The 21,325-nt window shown below is 41.9% G+C and overlaps 1 protein-coding gene across 2 annotated transcripts in view; it reads right to left on the bottom strand.

The window, feature by feature from the left end:
• Positions 1-21,325, bottom strand: part of adarb2 (adenosine deaminase RNA specific B2 (inactive)) — a 748,761-nt gene that overhangs the window by 180,291 nt on the left and 547,145 nt on the right. The gene's annotated exons all lie outside the window — the stretch shown is intronic.

Genomic DNA, 21,325 nt, shown 5'->3' with positions numbered 1-21,325 from the left:
ACTGGAGGCCCCTGACCAGTGGTGTGCAACAAGGATCCATGCTGGATCCACTGCTTTTTGTCATTTATATAAATGATTTGAATGTGAACATGGGAGTATAGTTAGTAAATTTGCAGATGACACCAAAATTGGAGGTGTAGTGGACAGCGAAGAAGGTTACCTGACAGTACAACATAATCTTGATCAGATGGGCCAATGGGCTGAGGAGTGGCAGATGGGATTTAATTTAGAAAAATATGAAGTGCTGCATTTTGGAAAGGCAAATCAGGGTAGGACTTATACACTTAATGGTGAGGTCCTGGGGAATGCAGGGTCATCGTTCATTGAAAGTGGAGTTGCAGGTAGATGGGATAGTGAAGAAAGTGTTTGGTATGGTTTCTTTTATTGGTTAGTGCTTTGACTACAGGAGTTGGGAGGTCATGTTGGGCCATACAGGACATTGGCTCAGCCACTTTTGGTAAACTGTGTGCCATTCTGGTCTCCCTGTGATAAGAAGGGTGTGGTGAAACTTGAAAGGATTCAGAAAAGATTTACAGGGATGTTGGCAGGATTGGAGGAATTCATTTATAGTGAGAGGAAGAATGGACAGGGATTATTTTCCCCGGAGTGTCGGAGGTTGAGGGGCGAATTTATAGAGGTTTATAAAATCATGAGAGGCATGGATAGCGGAAATAGTCAAGATCTTTTCCCCAGGGTGGGTGAGTCCAAAACTAGAGGGCATAGGTTGAAGGTGAGAGGGAAAAGATTTAAAAGAAACCCAAGGTGCAAAATTTTCACGCAGAGTGTGGTGTGTATATGGAATGAGCTACCAGGGGAAATGGTGGAGGCTGGTACAATTATAACAATTAAAAGGCACCTGGATGGGCATATGAAGAGGAAGAACTTAGATAGATGTGGGTCAAATGCTGGCAAATTGGAGTAGATTAATTTCAGATATCTGGTCAGCATGGATGAGTTAAACCGAAGAGTCTGTTTCCATGCCGTAGAACTCTGTGACTCTATTATTCTAAGTGCTGTGCCGGATAGTCTTCTGGAATGCCTTCAATAAAGTTCCATGTGAAATACTAATACTCAGAATTACACATGTGCAAATGCCAGGTAAAAAGGGAAATAAGGAATTGAATGGAAGAGAACCTGTCAGCAGTTACTAGTTCAAGGAGTACACTGGAGACTTGTACTGAGAGGGATAGTCCAGGACCAGATGTTGAGACTATTATCGTCTCCAATCTTATTCAGTGTTCAAGTCCCACCACGTTATCTCTACAATTCTCTGAGACCTGTGCACACTTGTAATTCCAACTTTAGATACTCCAACACTCTTGACAGTGCATTTAAGGTCCACAAGCCCTAGTATTCCCTTCCTAAACCTCTCTGCCTCTTCACATCTCATCTCCTATGATTACCTTGAAGCATTTTACTACATGAACGATATCATTTGTGTGTAATTTGTGGTTGCTGTTAGTGTAAATGAATGCTCTGGAATGCAAATTGATCCAATGAAGTGATAGATCATTAGGCCTACCTGGATCAACTGAGATTTGGTCCTGAAGGCACAGCCTCAGAGTGAGGGGACAATCCTTTAGAACTGAGATGAAGAGGAATGTCTTCAGCGAGTGGGTGGTGAATCTGTGGAACCCATTGCCACAGAATGCTGTAATGGTCAAGTCATTGAGCGAGTTTCAGAAATACGTAGATTCTTGATGAGTAAGGGGATCAAAGGTTATATGGAGAAGGCAGGAAAATGGGGTTGAGAAACCTATCAGCCATGATTGAATGGCGGAGTAGACTAGATGAGCTGAATGATCTAATTCTGCTCCTATATCTTCTGGTCTTATTGCCTTATAGAACCACAGGAGGACTTTTATAACTGGGTTTAACTATGGAAAATGACAATCAGCAAAGGTAAGTGCAGGTTTTTACATATTGACATAAAAAAGGGCATACGTACTGAAGAAATTGGCTCAGATATGGTAAATGTTGGGTCTATCATCAATCCCAGTTATTTTCCAACTTCTCCTCAAGTGAGTTTGTGATTTACCACATCTGTGCCTTGAAATTTGGCTCAGCTAGTGTTGGCATATAATTGCTTGCATGAAGTCCTGTGACTGCTATTTCAAAGAAGGCAGTGATCTCTTTGAAATAATCAGTCAGCTTCTCTATTAAACAAGAGGTAAAATAATTTTAGATTAATGTGTTAAGTTCTCCTCTACACTAAGCAGCCTTGTTTAAGGCATAAGGGTTGACTTTGTTTTAGAGTACAGACCTGGACAAGACTGCTTCCTTTGCTGAAATAGATCATTTACGTAAGTTAGGTGCCACAGAATAATTTGAACCAATGATGCAGATTCATCCCAAGTATAATGAGGTGGTTCTAGCATCTGCCTTAGATATTTTTGGACTCTTTTCAAACATATTTCAACCAAGTACTGAAGCAAATAATGCAGAACATCTCCATTTTGTTTTGAATTTTATTATTTCAGAGTTTGTCTATTTTGGTTTGCTCTGCTTTGACAGTGACTTCTTAACTGAACAAGATGGTTTTCATGAAAGCATTCTGAGAATCTCTTCCTTGGACTGTCTGCTTCAACACAGGAGTGATAGAATTTGGACACCATCCTCTGGCAACTAGCTTTGTTTGACCGCATTTCTGTCACTCAGATGTGACACATTTCAAACACTCATCACTGCAGAAATATATTTCTGTCATATCTTTGGATTTGCAATGTACTTACAGTCTTGCAATCATGTTTCAAACTGTTTTATAAAACCACACACAAACAAACCCCAGCGTATTTACAGACAGATCTTGCACCTCCATTTTTTGTCAAATCATCTTTTTTTTCCCGGTGCACATCCTGGAGTAAGTGACAGCATCAGTTCCACCGCCTTCTAAATCTTTGAATGTTTTCTGAAATTTAAATCAAGAATGCACCTTCAGATTTCCAATAACACCATGTTACTATTTAGACAAATATGGTCCTTTTTTTGGCCATGGTTTGCGTGATGCCTGCAAATATGAACAATTCTTCACCCTGCCTCTAGGGTTATTACCTGATCTATATGGTGGCAGTGAGGATAGAGCTAGGCAGAATTATAATTGATGATAGAATGACACAGGGGATGCTGTTGAAGTCATGTGTAGCCATTTCCGAGAGAAGATTTGATTTGATTTATTGTTGTAGTCACGTGTACCTAAGTGCAGTGAGAAGTTTTGTTTTGCGAGCAGTACAGGCAGATGACAGCAAACAAGGACATACAGATCATAGGGTGCAGAAGCTGTTCTTGAACCTGTTGGTGCACGTGTTCAAGCTTCTGTATCTTCTGCCTGATGGAAGAAGTTGTAGGAAAGCATTACCGGGGTGGGAGGAGTCTTTGATGATGTTTGTAGCCTTTCTGCGGCAGCGAGCCGTGTAAATGGAGTCCAAGGATGAGAGGTTGGCTCCCGTGATTGTCTGGGTTGTGCATACAGCCTTCTGTAGTTTTTTATTGTCCTGGGCAATGCAGTTGCCGTACCAGGCCATTATGCACCCATACCACATGCTTTCAATGATGCATTTGTAAGTTGGTGAGGTCCTTATGGACATGCCAAAGTTCCTAAGCTGCTTGAGGAAGAAGAGGCACTGATATACCTATTTGACCATTGCATCTCAGTGGGAAGTCCAGGACAGGTTCAGTTATCTTCACTTCGAGGAACATGACACTCTCTACCCTCTCAACTCCTTCTCTATCGATGTAGATGGGGGGGGGGGCGTGTTCTCCTCCCTTCTTTCTGAAGTCAATGATCAGTTCTTTTTGTTTTGCTAATATTGAGAGAGAAATTGTTATTATTGAACTATGATCTCCTTTCTGACTCATCCTGCTGCAGTGGTATCATCAGCAAACTTGGAGATGGTGTTCACTCAGAATTTGGCTACACAGTCGTGGATGTACAGGGAATACAGAATGCATCCTTGGGGGTCTGCAGTGTTGAGGGTTATCATGAAAGAGGTGCAGTTACCTACCTTCACTGTTTGCAGTCTGTGGGTCAGGAAGCTGAGGATCCAGTTGCTGGGGGCGGAGCAGAGAGCGAAATGGTGGTTTATGAGATTTGTTCCTTCTTGCTTGGAAACTCAACATGAATAATCACATCAACCATAATTTCCTATGACATTAATTGCCTGTTTTTGGTTGATGCGACATAGTGTGCCCGGTTGCTCAGCTGTTTTTCTGCTATTGCTTAAACATTGACAACCCTCTCAGTAATTGAGTTAGGGTAGGGATTTTAAAACCAAGAAATAATTGTTCATTTTATGTTTGTGATATTGGTACATCTCTAATGAGAGAGCAACCCTATCATCTGCTAGGACAATGTAGACATTTAGCCTCAAAGTGCTCAATATGATCTCCTCTTTCCATGAAGATATGATGAGTAAGGTCAGCTATCACTGGACAACATTGGGACCTCTTTGAGATCTGTAGTATGATCAAACACAGTTGTGTTCTGGCATTGATGCTATTTGACATGTTTCTATTTCTTGCTGTCCTATGTCTTCAGGCCATCTACAATAGTTACCAGACTGGGACAGGAAGCTGTTCAGCCTTGCTCATCTGTGATCCAAAACAAAGGAGTGCCTAGTCGTCATCAGAGAGTTGCCCAACATTGACAATACTGCACTTGCATCCCACACTGAGAACCACAGCCTACACACTCAGCACAATCCTCTACAGTGGCAAGACCTGGGTCACATATGCTGGGCAGGAGAAAAGGTGAAACAATTCCCATCTTCACTATCTTAGTATATTTTGGCAGGGCAAAGTCAACAAGCAGAGACCATGAAGAGTCCTCATTTCATCAGCAAACACTCGTTGCTAAGCTAATGGCTCGGCCAGGTTCATAATAGATGATGGTGGTATAACCAAAGAGCTTCTGTACGGTGAACTGGATCAACACCCCTCGGGTGTCCACACATTGACTGCAAGGACACCAGTAAGTGAGATGTGGTGATGGTAAATGTTGACATTCCCCCCCCCTCCCCTCCACGGCAACTTAGAAATAGTCGCCAATGGCTATGACGTCTGGGAACTGACTGTTTGGAAGGGTTCTGGAAGAAGAAAGCAGAAATGAAAGGATCAGCTGAATAAGAAGAGAGCCCAGAGAATACAGCAAATCAATTGTAAGACTTTTCAGTCCATTACCTTCCTGTGTAGCAAAAGACAGAAGAGATGGTGACTGGGTGCCTGAGCAACAGCTGGTGATGCTTAACCCAGAGTTAACACGAGATGGAAAGGCTGCTGGCTGGCCTGGTGTAATACATCTCCATGTCATTTTACCTGAGCACAAGAAAAGTAAGATTTCCATACTGGACAATCTATGTCGCTTCAGTTCGATATGGTAAAACAACTTTTTTTTTGCTGCCATCCATTGGAGTGACAATAATCCTACTCACCTGCAGAAAGTGGGCTGTGTGTATTTACATTGAGTTACCCTCCAAATTCCAACCTCGTCTGTGCCATTCCTAAATTACCAAGTTTATCTCAGCAAGGGCAAACACTGACACCTGAACTAACTCTAGCCATGCCGGTTAGGTTTCTGATAACCGCGTGATCTCAATGTGGAGGCTGTCATGGCCTTCCTGCGATTTGGAGGGAGGAACAGGAAGGGTTCAGGAGCAGAAGCAGTCACTTTGCCTTTTCAGCTTCCCTCATGAGGCCAGGAGGGATATTATCTTGGGGTCTGCCCAGGACACATGGGCCTTTTCTGTCCCAACCTTCACCAGCTGGTGGTCTCCCTGCTGCCTGAACTCAAGCTCATACAGCTGACTAGCTGCCACTTTCCGCCCTGAAATCACCACCAACACCAGAGAGTCTGCTCCGCAAAGCAAATGGACAGCTTCACATCAGGTAAGAGCCGGACCACCAGCAAGGAGAAGCAGAGTGCATCTGGGAGTCTAGTCATGTCGGGGATGCCACAACATGACGATGCGGCAGCAGGGAGCACAGTTACTGTTTCGAAGTTTAGTTGCTCCTGGGCAGACTGCAGTTTGAAACACAGCAGCCTGTAGAATTCTTGTCAACTGAGCCCCACTGAATGAGTCTTGTAGCTGGGGTACTGAGAGTTCTTAACTTGAAGCAAATATTATACATCTTGATCTTTGACAGGTCTTTATTCAACAGGGAAGTGTTTAAGCTGAAAGGGGATTGTTGACACGTTGGCAAATTTTCAGGCAAACTAAACACCCATTCCTGTGAGGAATAGCCTGAAAGAAAAGCTCGTCATGTTAGAAGTGCCTTGCACTTATCTGCTGGAAGTTATGCAGTGGAGGTAGAGAGGTTCATGGTATATTTGCTTTCAATGCCAATCTGATGAAATGCAAGCACATTGCACACTCCATATACTTCAGTCTGTCCACACTATTAGGGCCACTGAGGGATTTCAGCAAAAAGCAAACTTTTGGAAAATAGGTGAAGGTTTTCTCAAGTGCATAATTCATTAATAAATACCTCTGAAAAATTATGAGGCATAACTAATGAAACCGTTAGAAATATAGAAGCATTGGGAGCCATGAAGAAAGCTTTTTCTTGCACTGACCTGTCTGTTAGGCTGTTCAGCTAATGCTTCAAATTTTCTGGGAATATGGATCAAAGGTATCGCATTATAATTTTACTGTTATGACTATTTGGCTGGGCTAAACAAATTAGAGGCAATTTCCTGTCTGTGTGCCTCTAACTGGAAGCTTCAAGCGTTAGACAAACAGTTAACTATCTGTATGACTGTCCAGAGCATTTGCCAAGAGATGAGGTGTATTTTCTTGATGAACAAGTGGAAGGCAGTAAAGTAGAAGGGATTGCTGATGGGGTAGAAGCATGCAGAGGGGTCAGGGATGGCTTTTTGAAGAGAGGGTTGGGATTGGCAGTTTAGAATGTGAGGCAGGAGGTAGTTTAAGGGGTGAAAACTGTTTAATAAAATGATGACCATTCTCATGTTTAGGCCACTCATGTCTCCCAATCTCAGTGCCTCTTTCAGCTCCACAATTACTGGAGAAACCTAAGTTTCTTTGAGCATTGCTCCCTTTGCCTGTTAGTTGTCATGCCTTCGGCCCCAGGATGACTGAATTGCAGCCCTAAGTCCCACCACCTCCACTTTTAAGTCCCTGACTGAGGGACTTTGGTCACTTCTCTGAGAATCTCACTTGGAGTCAAGTATTGTCTGATTAGGCGTCTGCTGCTTTATTACAGGTTAAGGACGCTACATAAATGCAAATTATTGTTGTACAGCAAAGTGCTGGAATTTGATTACAAAATAATGACCATTACTCCTTTGTGGGCTGATGATTAGTTCCATCTGTTTCATTTGGTAGTGTTATGAATTAACTGTGGTCTAATTCCATTAGCCTACTGAAGTTGGCAGTGATACAACAGCACATTTGATTAGAATGACCCGAACTTCATATTGAGGAGGACAGAGATATAGTAACGATATTCTTCACAACTATGATGTGTGAATGCTGATGGGGCTTCCTCCCCCGCAGTTCTTTACAGATCAGCTCATCCTTTCCATTTTAATTTAAATAATTCTCAGTCCTGCTCGGTGCTAGCAAAGGACAAATCTCAAGACTAACTTTGGTTGACAGAAATTACATTTTAGTGAACTGAGGATTAAAAAGACCACTAACAAATTTTAAACACATTTGCTGCTGCATTTAGATTTCTTTTTGCTCATTGTTCCCAAAGTTTCTTTGGTTTCATGACCCCTCAGGGTTCACTTCGGAAAGCCAATGCCAATTTTGCACAACTCTGTCCTCAAAGTCACCATTACGTGTGTTAACAAATGTCAACAAAAAATTTCCTCAGTGCTCTTTAATCCAAACACTTTCTTTCTAACATAGAACTCTTTCTTTCTAACATACAATCTGAGGTTGAATAATCTAGAACAGTAAAGTTGGTTTCAGGCAAAGGAATCACTTCTGACACAGGACAACAAAGATATTTTTGGCTGATTAAATGCAAAGGCTTTAGTTTAATGTGACATTGAGAAGTGACTGTGACAGTGGACAGCTGGTGGCTTTGTTGACAATTCTGTCATACAAAGTCTGTGGAGAGAAAGATGGAGTTGGTGCATTGGGCCAATGATGTTTCATCAGAATATTTGTCAGTTCAAATACTGAAGTCCCAAATGGATTGAGGTCAGAGACAAAGGCCTCGAGGATTTTAAATGATTGGATGCAACATGACCTTTACTGTCGATGGTTTTATAGTTCTCAACCTCACTCATGATCAGCATTTGTGTTATTTCTGTTCATTGGGAGAGGCTCGAATATGGAATTTGCTACTGAATGAAGTAGCTGAGGCAATTAGCATAGAGGCCGATGGGCCCCTTCTGTGCTGTATGACTCTGGATCTATGATTACACATTTAAGGGGAGGCTGGATAAGTGCATGAGGGATTTAGGAATTGAAGGATGCACAATGGAATAACAAGTATCATCAGGTTATTACGATGTTAAAAATCACACAACAACGGGTTATAGTCCAACACGTTTATTCGGAAGCACTAGCTTTCAGAGCGTTGTTCCTTCATCAGGTGGTTGAAAAAGCAGCGCTCTGATAGCTACTCCTATCAAATGAACCTGTTGGACTATAACCTGTTGTTGTGTGATTTTTAGCCTTATCAAGATCAGAAATTTTAACATCAAAGGAAATGTTTTGACCACATTGAATTTAAGCCTCCCTTGATAAGCTGAATTTCTATAGCCTTGTTTCCCCACCATTATCCTACATTCTTTTGTGAAATTATTTTTCTTTTCAACATTATCCTGTACTCTTTGTAAGTAGCACCTACTTTGCCCCCAGCAGAGCATTAATTCCTTGCAGCAGTTGTGCCTGATGATCATTCTGGAAAGAAATATCAGTAGTAATATGCTAAAGTTATAGCCAAGTATGGGAAACAATAAAGCTGGCTAATTAGATGCAACCAAAGGATAAATTGATTGAGGCTGTGTACCCAGTGTAGAGACCTAATTGAAAGTAGTAAGAATTGGAAAAGCAGGCACACATGTCAATAATTGTAATGATCAGTAGATTGGGAACACAGTCTTTATAAATGTACAGGATCCATGAGTAATTTGATCCTGTTCACTGTTTAGACCTCCATCTTAAGTTTCTCATCTGACTGCGATCTTCTTTTTTCCCTGGATTGCACTTTTTGTGCTAGTCCCAAGTGCCTCCATATGGTGAAACATAGATTTCTCCCTCCTTCTCCACTCACTAGAGTCAGGGACACGTGTGGGAAATGGACCCATTCTAAAGTCTCACGCGATGCAAAAAGGGGTCAAATTTTACTGAGAGGAACTCTTAGAGAAAGCAAGGCCGGATCAACTTTCTGTTTGCTCCAAGTTGGGAATACTAACAGATTGGAGGAGTGTTAGTGTTACCATCCAATTTGGTCTGACGAGATCCCTGAGACCTCACGGAATGAGGAACAGATGATGGATATTATTAATTATGGTTTAATTGGGTGTGACTTGGTTGTATAAATCTGAGGAGCCAGTAATCAGTGGGGTGTGCATTTTATGGAATGTGATTAACTGAAGCAAAGCTCTTACTAAAAATTTGGACTTGAACTCTGTTCAAACCATTTCCATCTTAATGTATAACAGGGAGGGAAAGGGAATCAGTTGTGAAAAGTGCAAAATATGGACACAATGAAGACTTAACTGTACATTTGTGGGCATGAATCTCAATTGAATTGCCCTGTCATATGTGCTCTTCAGCAAAAGGATTAGCAGATACTACTGACTGGCATAAAATATAACTATTTAACTTTATTAGTTTGTTCTATTTGCTAATGAACTGGATTAACCTTGACTGTTAATTGTCCTCTGTTGTGTTTTTCATTGTTGCCGTATCTGTGGGAGGTGAAGCAGCACTAAAAACCAGTTTTGCAGTGACGTGCTTACCAGGCCAGAAACATATGGGGCAGCAAGACCTGAAAGCGACTATGAAAGAGTAGCCAGCACGGACTTGAACACCACCATTTTCAGCAAATCAGAAGAAATTTCAATAAACATTTGTTCACTTTGCAAACCAGTCCAAATTGAGAAACAGTATTAGGGAAGATCCAAGTTTTGTTATGACATTAAGTACTGAATTCAATTCCCCGGATAAAACCAAGACTGAATAGAGTGATTAGTTTGCTGTTTGATGAACAGAATATCAATGTTAATAGAAATAGTTACGTTAATTGGAAAAGATATCATGCCAAGGTGTAAACTAGCTAACTTTCTCGGTCCACAAAATGACTTAACCAATACATTATAGTTATACAATGCTGTAGGAGTATTCCATACATGATGCAGTCTGTAGTAAATAGTATTCCAAGGCAATTTCTGCCCATAAATTTGCATTATTTCCAACTGTGTTCTGCTCTAGTTATTAACCAAGTTGTTAATATGCAAATCATGTCTTCGCATCGCCTTCATTTTCATTGTCAGCTTTGTTGGTGAATGGTGAATTTACTTCGAAAAACACAGAAGGAATCAAGATAAACTTTCCTATTTAACTGACTGACAATTAGTCTGGCTCAACTAAGATGATCCTTGATTTATATTTACTGTTTCCTGCCTGTCAACCAATTCCCAATCCTTGCTAGTATATTAACCCCTATCCTGTGCACTTTAATGCTGCTTATGAACATTCTGTGTAGGACATTATCAAAAGCTTTTATCAGTAAGCCACTGTTTACTCTTAGCTAACAACCTTAATTGACTAAGTACCTAAATATTTGTACAGAGGCTGGTATCCCATCACCAAGTCACCCTTTATTTACATGTGCACAGTACATGGACTCTGACCAGCCAGCTCAGAGCCAGTCCCTAGTGAGGAAGACTGTTTGAATCTCCTGTTTATATCTGTCAGCCAGGGATCCCTGATTTAACCAGGGTTAACAGCTTCAATCAATATTTCAGTCAATGAGATCCTTGTTCCAATCACTACACATCACATATGGGCATTTACACCTGCTGTATGGTCTGGGGAAAGTAGTTTTCCATATTTATGCTGAATGTTCTTGTTTGCAGCCCCACTTTAGCTTTTTGAGGGGGCTGGTCTTAAACTTCTGGCTGTGCTTCTGCACCGCAATCCTAATCTGTGGGCCCCCTGTGAGGATCGGGTGAAGGGCCTTCTCATGGGTCTGGTCCTGGACTTGGATCAAAGTGGCCATGAATAGATTAAGCTGTGGACCGTGGAGGTGGTCATAGTGCTGGACAGTTTGTTTCTCTTTCATGGTTTCATCCATGCTCCGGTATCCAATGAGAGGGAGCATACAAAGTCCATGGGCATGGTGGTGACCTTTGGAGACTCTTGTACACTGTAGGAGATGGGTTTATCATCACAAGTTTCCATTCTATAAGGTTCCATTAACTGTTTATTGTTTCTGTAACGGTGTTCCTTTGGGGGCTGTTTAAGTTGTTAACTTTGCTATTTTAAGAGAGGTACCGTTTAAATTGGAAGGCTTGAGTTTTAGAGGGGATTTGAGGAAAGATCTTTTAAATCAGAGGGTGCTAGGAATCTGCCTGGGAGGGTTGTTGAGGTAGGCAACATCACAACCTTTAAAAATTACTTGGATAAGCACTTGAAAGGTCAAAATATTCAAGGTTCTTGGCCAAGTGTGAGAAAGTTGAACTCATGCAGATTTAGTTTTGGCAGTACAGAATCGATGGACCAAAGGGCCTCTTCAGTACTGTATGATATGACTGCTAACCCCCCCCCACCTCTTGAAAATGACTCAGTAGTGGGACTGAGCTGGACCTGAAACACTGGCCAGCATCATTACTTTTCCCATCTGCCTCCCTCCTTCATGACCCAGTGGGGTTCAAAGTCTGGCTCTCTGTTCCTTTCTCTCAACAAGCTTCCAGATCTGCTGAATATGTCTGCCCTTTTCTGTTTTTATTTCAATTTTACTGCATCCCCAATGTTTTGCTATCTCATAAATAACATCACTTACTTTTAATTACTGCAGCCAATAACTGTAACATGTTAGCTGTCGCTAACTTTGCAAATTGCTAATGCTGTTCTAATGTGGCTTTGATTCACCCATTCTCTGAAGTCTTGTGACTGATTATTTTTCAAATCCAATTTACAATCCAGTTTCTCACTCTCCCACTTCAGAATCCCTGCAACTTCCGTGACCCATCCATGGAGTACTGCGTTGAGGTCAAATGCCATGTTGCTGTTCAACTGCGAGGTCTTATCCATGTTAAGATCGCAATGGAGAGTTGAACAGCACAACAGAGCGGGTCAAATCAACTGAACCTCATTCAACACTGACAACTGCGCATCAGACTACTTCAGTGAACATAGAACAGAGAACAATACAGCACAGGAACAGGTCCTTCAGCCCATGATGTTGTGCTGAACATGATGCAAAATTAAACTTATCCTTTCTGCCTACCCATGGTCCATATCCCTCCATTTCATGCTTATTCATTTGTTTATCTAAAAGCCTCTGAAATGCCCCTATCGTATTTGCCTCCACCTCTACCCCTGGCAGTACATTCCAGGCACCTACCATCATGGATGCTGCTGTTTGTTCACAAGAAGATTACAATTTAAGTTGTAAAGGCAGTAAAAATGAATGCTTGATAGGGCATCATTCAGGAGCTTAGTGAAATCCTTATACTCCCCAACTCCTTAAAAACAAACTCTTGCATTTGGGGCTATGTCTTTCAATCTGCATTGCCTGATTTTAGCTTTTCCATTCCAGCACTGACAAGAACTCCTGAGGAGATTTCTATTTCCGTCTTTTGTTTATCTCTAGGTTATTGCCTTGTGGCTGATAACACTCCATCAATTACGTTGCTTGGTTTGTGGTCAATAGGTAAATTTCAATGAATGTCAGCATTTAAAACTACAATTCAACCTTTCCAGTATGCAGTCTGTGCATTACACACTTTTTCATCACATTTTGTTGGACATTATATACCATTACTGTTTGAACATACAACAAACAAGGCGCCTCACTATCGAAAACATAAGAAGAAGCTCACTGCTAATAACACAAATCCATCTGATTTTAAACCAGCTGTTAGCAGTCAGAACAGAGAAATAACTGGCAGCAATTTATAATTGCCTTAGGACAGCACTGTCTATCAGCAAGACGATGGTAGATTGATTCACCTATAGGGAGTGCATCAATCTTCTTGAGCACCTTCCTCTGATTTTCATATCTAGGCAGCTTCTGGTGACAAGTTTGAAAAAGAAAGTTTGTCCCTTTATGCAAATTTTCAGAAACAATGAGTGAAGGCACGGTGTAATATGGAGTTGTGTCGTTTGGGAAAGTACATCTGCTGATCTTAATCAGGGCAAGGAAAAAGCTGCAAACAGCCTTATGCCATGGGTTTTTGAGGACATTCCCTTCCCTTTCCTAATCATTACCTGGTAATGAAAAGTATTCATGTTACACGTTATCCATCTGGTTGAAGGAACAAAGGGCCTTGTTGTAAAGTTAGCCAACTTTGGTCTGCGTGAGTTTCTGCCAGGTGCTCCGGTTTCCTCCCACAGTCACAAAGATGTGCAGGTTAGGTGAATTGGCCATGCTAAATTGTCCATAGTGTTATGTGCATTAGTCAGAGGGAAGTGGGTCTGGGTGGGTTACTCTTCGGAGGGTTGGTGTGGACTGGTTGGGCCAAAGAGCCTGTTTCCATGCTGTAGGGAATCTAATCTAATCTAATCTAAAACATGCCTCCAGTATGGCAGTGTAGCCTTTAGTCATCTGAGCAACAGAGAGTGGTGGCTGTGTGGAATGCTCTGCCCCAGAGGGCAGTGGAGGCCCACTCTCTGGATTCATTTAAGAAAGAGTTGGATAGAGCTCTCAAAGATAGTGGAATCAAGGGTTATGGAGATAAGGCAGGAACAGGATACTGATTAGGAATGATCAGCCATGATTATATTGAATGGCGGTGCAGGCTCGAAGGGCTGAATGGCCTACTCCTGCACCTATTGTCTATTGTCTATTGTCTATTGTCAACAGAATGTTTGGTGCCAAAGCCCTAAAACACAGCACCAATCTCATGCTCTACAGTAGTGGTACCTTATCTATGCACAAAGATAAAGAAGTAGACAATATACAGCAGACATCTCAATCCCTACAGAAATATCATCAGCACTGCCTCCACTAAATCCTGAAAATCCATAGACAGTTGGCACTCCAATTCAGTGTCCTCTTGCAGGCTGACCTCCCCAGTATTGAGGCACAGATTATAGTCAATAAGATGCATTGGGTGGGCCACCTCATTCACCTGCCCTCCACAAGACTCCCAAAGCAATGTCTCTCTCTCTGAGGTTCATTACAGCAAGCAGTTCCTGGGGGGATGAGAAAACACTTCAGGAACAGCTTCAAAGCCTTCCTGAACACAAGCAACATCCCCACTGACAGTTGGGAATTGCTTGCCCAAGACTACCCTAAATGATAATTACACAGTGTTCAGCACCATTTGCAATGGCTAAGTAATGTTCACATCACTCAAATGCCAGATGATGACAAAAGATGGAACCATTGCCCCTTGACATGCAATGCCATCTTCATCGTTGAATCCTCAATACTAACATCCTGGGCAATACCACTGACCAGAAACTGAACTGGACAAGTCATACTAATACTGTGGCTAAAAGAGCAGGTCAGATGCTAGGAATCCTGTAGACGGTGACTCATCTCTTAACTCCCCAAAGCCTGTTCACCATCAACAAGGCACAAGTCAAGATGTGATGGAATACTCCCCACTTACTTGGATGGGTGTAGCCCCAACAACAATCAAGGAGCTTGACACCACCCAGGACAAAGCAGCCTGCTTCATTGGCACCACCTCCACAAGCATCCGTTCACTTTTCCAATGCTCAATAGCAGCAATATGTACCATCTGCACTGCAGAAATTCACCACAGCTCCTCCAACAGCACAATCCAGAATGACAATGATTTCCATCTAGAAGGACAGGGCAGCAGATACATGGGAACACCATCACTTGCATGTTTTCTTCAAGCCACTCACCATCCTGACTTGGAAATATATTGCCGTTCCTTCACCATCTCTGGAACGCTCTCCCTAATGACATTGCGGGTGTACTTACACCAACTGCACTGCAGCGGTTGAAGAAGGAACTCACCACCATCTTCTGAAGGACAATAAGGGACGGACAATAAATGCTGGTCCAGCCCCATCCCATGGAGAAAATATATCTGTGAAGATGTCAACCATCTCAAGTATCTCTGACAGGCCCAGGTGGAGGCCAGGCATCAACAGTGGAAAGTGCATGGAGAAATCCGAGCATTCAGTTTCTTCAAACACCACCTGCCCTACCTGTGGCAGGACATGCGGATCCAGAATTGGACTATTTCATCCCCTCAAGACCTACAACTTCATACTGGAAAGAAGTTATTCTCAGTTTGCGGGACTGCCCCAGAAGAAGGTCCCTAACCCAAATATGAGGCAGAGCTACAGGAAAGGAAGTGAGCAAAATGAAGGTAAGAATATTTATTACTCCCCTTGCTCCATCTTGACCAACTGATGGGATTTGGGCAAAGTTCATTCAGGACGGGCGATCCTGACAGACTTCCAGGTCCTGCTTGATTATTAATTACAAAATCTTGGAATAGGTTATATCCAAGCACTGTGAACCACATGCCAATCCTATGCCAATGAAAATTAAAGAAAGATCTGACCCTCACAAAATGAGGCTCGGTAATAGGAGGGCTAATAAAACTACCCATGTGGCCAACAATTTGTGGAGACAAAAATATGTGATAATTAAGTAAGTTGATAACATCATACTCAGAATAACACAATAACGTGAAAGAAAACAGAAGAATAATGAAAAACTGAACATCTAGAATGATCATTTATTCTCGTCTGGGTTATTAATCTAATTCTTCTAGCTAACATTCAAGTGATTCCCATAATGCAAAAGGGAATCTATCTTTATTATTTACCGCCACTTGAGGAACTGTCATATTTCATGTTCTCGGCAAGCCAGAATACAATTATCTTCACATCACTGGACTGACTGTTTCCTTTCAAGAGCCTGATTATACAACAATCTCATACCAGTAAATGCTTATTGTAAATCGAGTTTAACGATTAAGAAGGGATGGACAGTGGAAGACTCAGTCGACTTTGAGAGTTTGGCCTCCTCACCATGCCATTGGAGGGCTACAGGCACCAAATAGGTGGCATGCTGTGGTTTGCCATCTCTGAGTTGGTGCAACATTGGGTGTTGACTGGGCTCATCTGATCAGCAGCAAGGGAAGATCAGGAAGGAGGTTCAGGAGAAGGGCGGAGCATGGATGGTGATGAGGGAGGAGGGGTGGACAATGGATGGTATATGGGGCAAAAGTGGAGATTGAACGATTTGGGTGAAGTGAAAGTCAGCGAACCTTCCTATGACTATGTATAGGCGGCAGGAGCACTCCTACAACTCCATGTCTCACAGAAACGATTCTATAATTATAGCACTTGTGTTTCTTCTGCTATGCCTCCAGTTAAGATTGCAAAGGCACGAAGCACAGGTATAAGGAGCAGGAGCTGGCCATTTGGATCATGGAGGCTGCTCTATCTTCAACTAGATCACAGCTGACTTTCTGCCTCAACCTCTTTTACCTGCATTTCGCCTGTGTCCCTTGGTATCTTTACTTATCTGGAAATCCATTGATCTCTGTCTTGAATATACTCAGTGATGAAGTCTCCACCACCCACTGGGCAATATTCCCACTAAGCTGTATAGCTGTATAGTATCTCCAAGGTGTCTCCAAGGTCCCACATGCGCCAATCGTTGTGCTGATGCATTTGCTTCCAGTTTCAGAAGTCCAATGCTACACATGGATCTTGGAGGTCCGCACACAAAAAAGAAATTAGAGGCAGTATTGTCACTGATGTAGAGAATGTCACAGATTCAAAACTTTTTGAGTGAATAAATTCCTTCTCATTTCAGTCCGAAATGGCCTAATTCTTAGTGAGGTGAAGAGTGCACTGTTTAAGAACCACTGAAATACATTTCCAAAATGACAAGTGGCTTTCTATGTAAGGCATTATACTTTAATTTTTATTATATAGGGTCCTGCCTGCTAAAACTGGCCTCTGTTGGGATTGTGTCCATGGGATATGGAATAGGATGGGGTATGTTTCCCCTGCACTATCTGAAGTGCTAGCACCTTGTATCCCATGCTCCCATTTCCTAATGAACCCATTGAAAATCGTTCCCTTAGTCTTTCTGTAATTCTTGACACTTTCTTCCAGCCAATATTTCAGCTGTCCTGCAGAATAGTTGTTACTTTATCTAGGCAAGAGCGTACTGAAGTCAGTAAAATTTCTGCATGAAAGGGAAATTAGCTAATCAATAGGAACAGAGTAAGAACAGGAATTACAAGCATCCTCCCCTCCCCAGTCTTGGTGTATTGATTAGGTCAGCTTCGAACACAAGAATAAAGGAGAGATTTTGAGACTGCTGGGTTTCATGCTGTCTCAGGTACCTGCTACATTAAAGTCAACATCAGATTAGATTCTCTACAGTGTGGAAACAGGTCCTTTGGCCCAACTAGTCCACACCAACCCTCCAAAGAGTAACCCACCCAGACTCATTTCCCTCTGACTAACACAATGGGCAATATGCCATGACCAATCCACCTGACCTGCACATCTTTGGACGCGGGAGGAAACTGGAGCATGCGGAGGAAACCCACGCAGACACGGAGAGAATGTGCAAACTCCATACAGACAGTTGCCCGAGGCGGGAATCGAATCTGGGACCCTGGTGCTGTGAGGCAACAGTGACAACCACTGAGCCACCATGCCACCCAATATGCTGGCAATTGTTTCCTCTTGCACTAGGCTTTCCTTTTTTTGTGATATTTTGCAAAACAGTACAAATGTTCAACTTTTCCAGAACTGCTAACTGTGGGTGGTTTCAAAGGAGACAGACTATACTTGGGAGTCAACTAAGAGTGATCATGTCTTGCTGATCACATCACAACTCAGAGCATCAGGCATCAGGGTAATGCCATAACTGACTGTAAATGTTTAAAAGACAGAATCTCATCATTTTTATTGAAGTCGAACTGGAATTAAAACACACCTAAACTTATTTCATTCAACAAAACTAATACTTTCACAGGATCCGTTTTAAGGTAATGGCTCTTTCCAATGAGGATGAGATGAGAATATTTCTATAACAATGCATAGGAGGGAAACACTGATCAGAGAAGACGTGGGTCAAAGCATCATTCAATCTCTTCCACTTGCACAGATCTTCTGTTATTGTGAAGTAAAGGTAGAGAGGGAATTCATGAGCGTGGTGCAAGTTTCACACAGACGTCTCCAGACATTTTGCATCTGGGCTGATCAGGTAAAAATGAAGTTGTATAAATTCCTGATGAAGGGCTCCAGACCAAAACGTCTTTTTTCCTGCTCCTTGGATGTTGCCTGACCTGCTGTGCTTTTCCAGCAACACACTACTCTTGACTCTAATCTACAGCATCTACAGTACCCACTTTCGCCTGAATAAATTACAAAACTACCCACTGGGATTAGAGTTAGGAAGTGTTTGTATTTGATAGGCAGGGAAAAGTCACTGAAATAATGAATGAATTAATTAGTCCAAATGTGTTAATTTACACATTGAACACCACATAAAGTGAAAATGAACCAAGTACTGGATGCTAAGTTGTCATGCTATATCAATCAAATCATGCTAACTATTAGTGGACAAGTGATCTGGAACTTCAGGCTAATTTTCTGAGGACATGGGTTTAAATCTGCCATGCCAAATGCGGGAATTTGAATTCAATAAAAAAAAGGTCTGGTGTCAAACCTGAGTCCAATAGTGACGATGTAAACACTACCAAGTATTGTAAAAACTCGAGGAAGTCTGCCATCCTCACCTGGCCTCCAGATCCTGTGATTCCAGATCCACTACAATGTGGTTGGCTTTTAACTGCCCTCTGGGACATTAGGAATGGGCAATAAATGGTGGCCCAGCCAGCAATGCCCACATCCCATGAACAAACAATTAACATGAAATACTGAAGTCACAGTCTCTTAGTCAGAACCTTGCATCTGGAGTACATTGTACAATTCTGGTCCCAGTGGAGTAAAGAGGTTTCTGTGATGCAGTGTGTAGTATAATCAAGAACCGCATAAGACAATTCTTACACAAAGACGAAAACTCACTCATACATGCACGAAAGCACAGACACCCAGACAAACAAAGTCAAGCTCATTGACACATGCATAATAACTCACTCATACACATGAACAAAAGTTGTGTGAGCCAAGATGTTATTCATTCTTGTATTCATCACCTTGAATTATGTAATTGTTCTTTTCTTTCACATTAATGGATGGAAACTGACTGCAGTGGAGTCCTGTGTGCAGAGTTTGTTTCAGTTGTGGAATGGAATGCTGAAGGAGAAATGAGACATTAACTGCAGAACTGCACTGTGGTTTTGAGAACAGGAAGGCAAGATGAGAAATTCAGTCAAGACACAGACTTGCTAAGATCAGCAAGAGTGTGCAAAATGTTTTTCTTTAAAACTGTGTGTTTTGGAAAAAAAGGGGCCTCATTGTTTGTGGCCATAAAAATGCTTCCTTCCTTGGAAGAAGTGTCACATTGGACTTGAAGTGTACACTGTGTTTTTCTCTCTCCATAGATGTTGCCAGATCTTTTTAAGTTCGCCAGCACTTTCTATTTTTAACTTCAGATCTTCAGCATCCGCAATTTTTAATTTACAATTAGACGAGCATGTGGGATAACACCCCAGCCAACAGCCTGTATTTGTTAGGGGTCTACAGCATGCAAGGCCCAACTTGCCCATGCTGTCCAATTTCATTGTTTAAATGCAGCCTTGAGATTAGGCATCCAATGAGAGTACAGCTTTGAACAGGACAGTGACATAACTTTTAAAAAATTGAATGGCACAAAGCTGGTGTTACTCTATACGACACAGAGTGACAGCAAGAAAAAAAGGTAGAAAGAAAAGGACTTGTTGCTGCATTGGGTGGAGCAGTTTGATAAGCCATTCTGAGGACATGCTTGGAAAACTGTTGCCAAACTCCAGCTTGTGGGACTTAGCAAACCAAGTCACTGTGAGTCTGTATTATTGCCAAAGTGGAATGGCATCCAAGTTTTTGTGTGTCACTGTTTCTGCATCAGGACCTTTAGAATCAAATAAGGGGACTTGTGGGAGGAGTTGTATGAATGAACATAGAACAGTAGAGTGCAGGAACAGGCCCATCTACCAATAATGATGCCATTTTAAACTAATACCAAATCTTCCCTGCCTGTTCATGTGTCTATCTAAGTGCCTCTTCAGCTTGACTAACATATTTGATATTTCCACTCTGAGAAAAAGACTCTGCCTACCCACCATATCCATGCCTCTCAGAATTTTATATATTTCTACCAGGTCGCCCCTCACCCTCTGACTGTATAGCCAAAAGCCATCTAAGTTAGTCCAACCTCTCCTTATAGCTAATACACTCCAATCCAGGTAACATGTTGGTAAACCTCTTTTGCACCCTCTCCAAAACCTCCCCATTTTCCTATAGTTTGGTGACCAAGACTGCATGCAATACTCCAGATGTAGCCTGACTAAAGTCTGATACGGCTGCAACATGACTTGTCAACTTTTATACTCAGTGCCTCAACTGATGACGGCAAGCATGCCATATGTCTTCCTTACTACCTTATCAACTTCTGTTGCCACTCTCAGGGAGCTATGGACTTGGACTCTAAGATCCCCTTGTATATCAATGCACCTAAGGGTCCTGCATTTACTGTATACTTTCCTTTTACATTTGACCTCCCAAAATGCATCACTTCACACTTGTCTGGATTAAATTCCATCTTCCATTTCTCTGTCTGATCCTGCTGTATCGTCTGGTATTGAAATTTCCTCACTGTTCATAATGCCACCAACTTTTATGTTGTCTGAAAACTTTCAAATCAGAACACCTATATTTTCATCCAAATCATTTACATATCTTCCCAACAACAGACCTCGCGTCAGAAAAACAACCCTCCACAGCTACTGTCTGTCTTCTATGACCAAGTTAATTTTGCATCCAACTTGCCAACTCATCATGGATTCCATACAACTTGATCTTCTGAACCAGCCTACCATAAGGACCTTGTCAAAGCTTTTGTTCAAGTCCATATAGATAACATCGACTGCCCTATCCTTATCAATCTTCACCACTTGTGAGACAAGATCACCCTTGCACAAAACCATGCTGACTATCCTTAATAAGTTTATTTTTCTCCAAATGCAAGTCAATCCTGTCCCTAAGAATGTTCTCTAATAATT

Source organism: Chiloscyllium plagiosum, unplaced genomic scaffold, assembly GCF_037043375.1.
Source record: "Chiloscyllium plagiosum isolate Xiang-an unplaced genomic scaffold, Cpla_swu_hap1 HiC_scaffold_5, whole genome shotgun sequence".
NCBI lineage: Eukaryota > Metazoa > Chordata > Chondrichthyes > Orectolobiformes > Hemiscylliidae > Chiloscyllium > Chiloscyllium plagiosum.
Note: the sequence above shows the minus strand (reverse complement) of the source record. Positions and strands in the feature narration are given on the sequence as shown.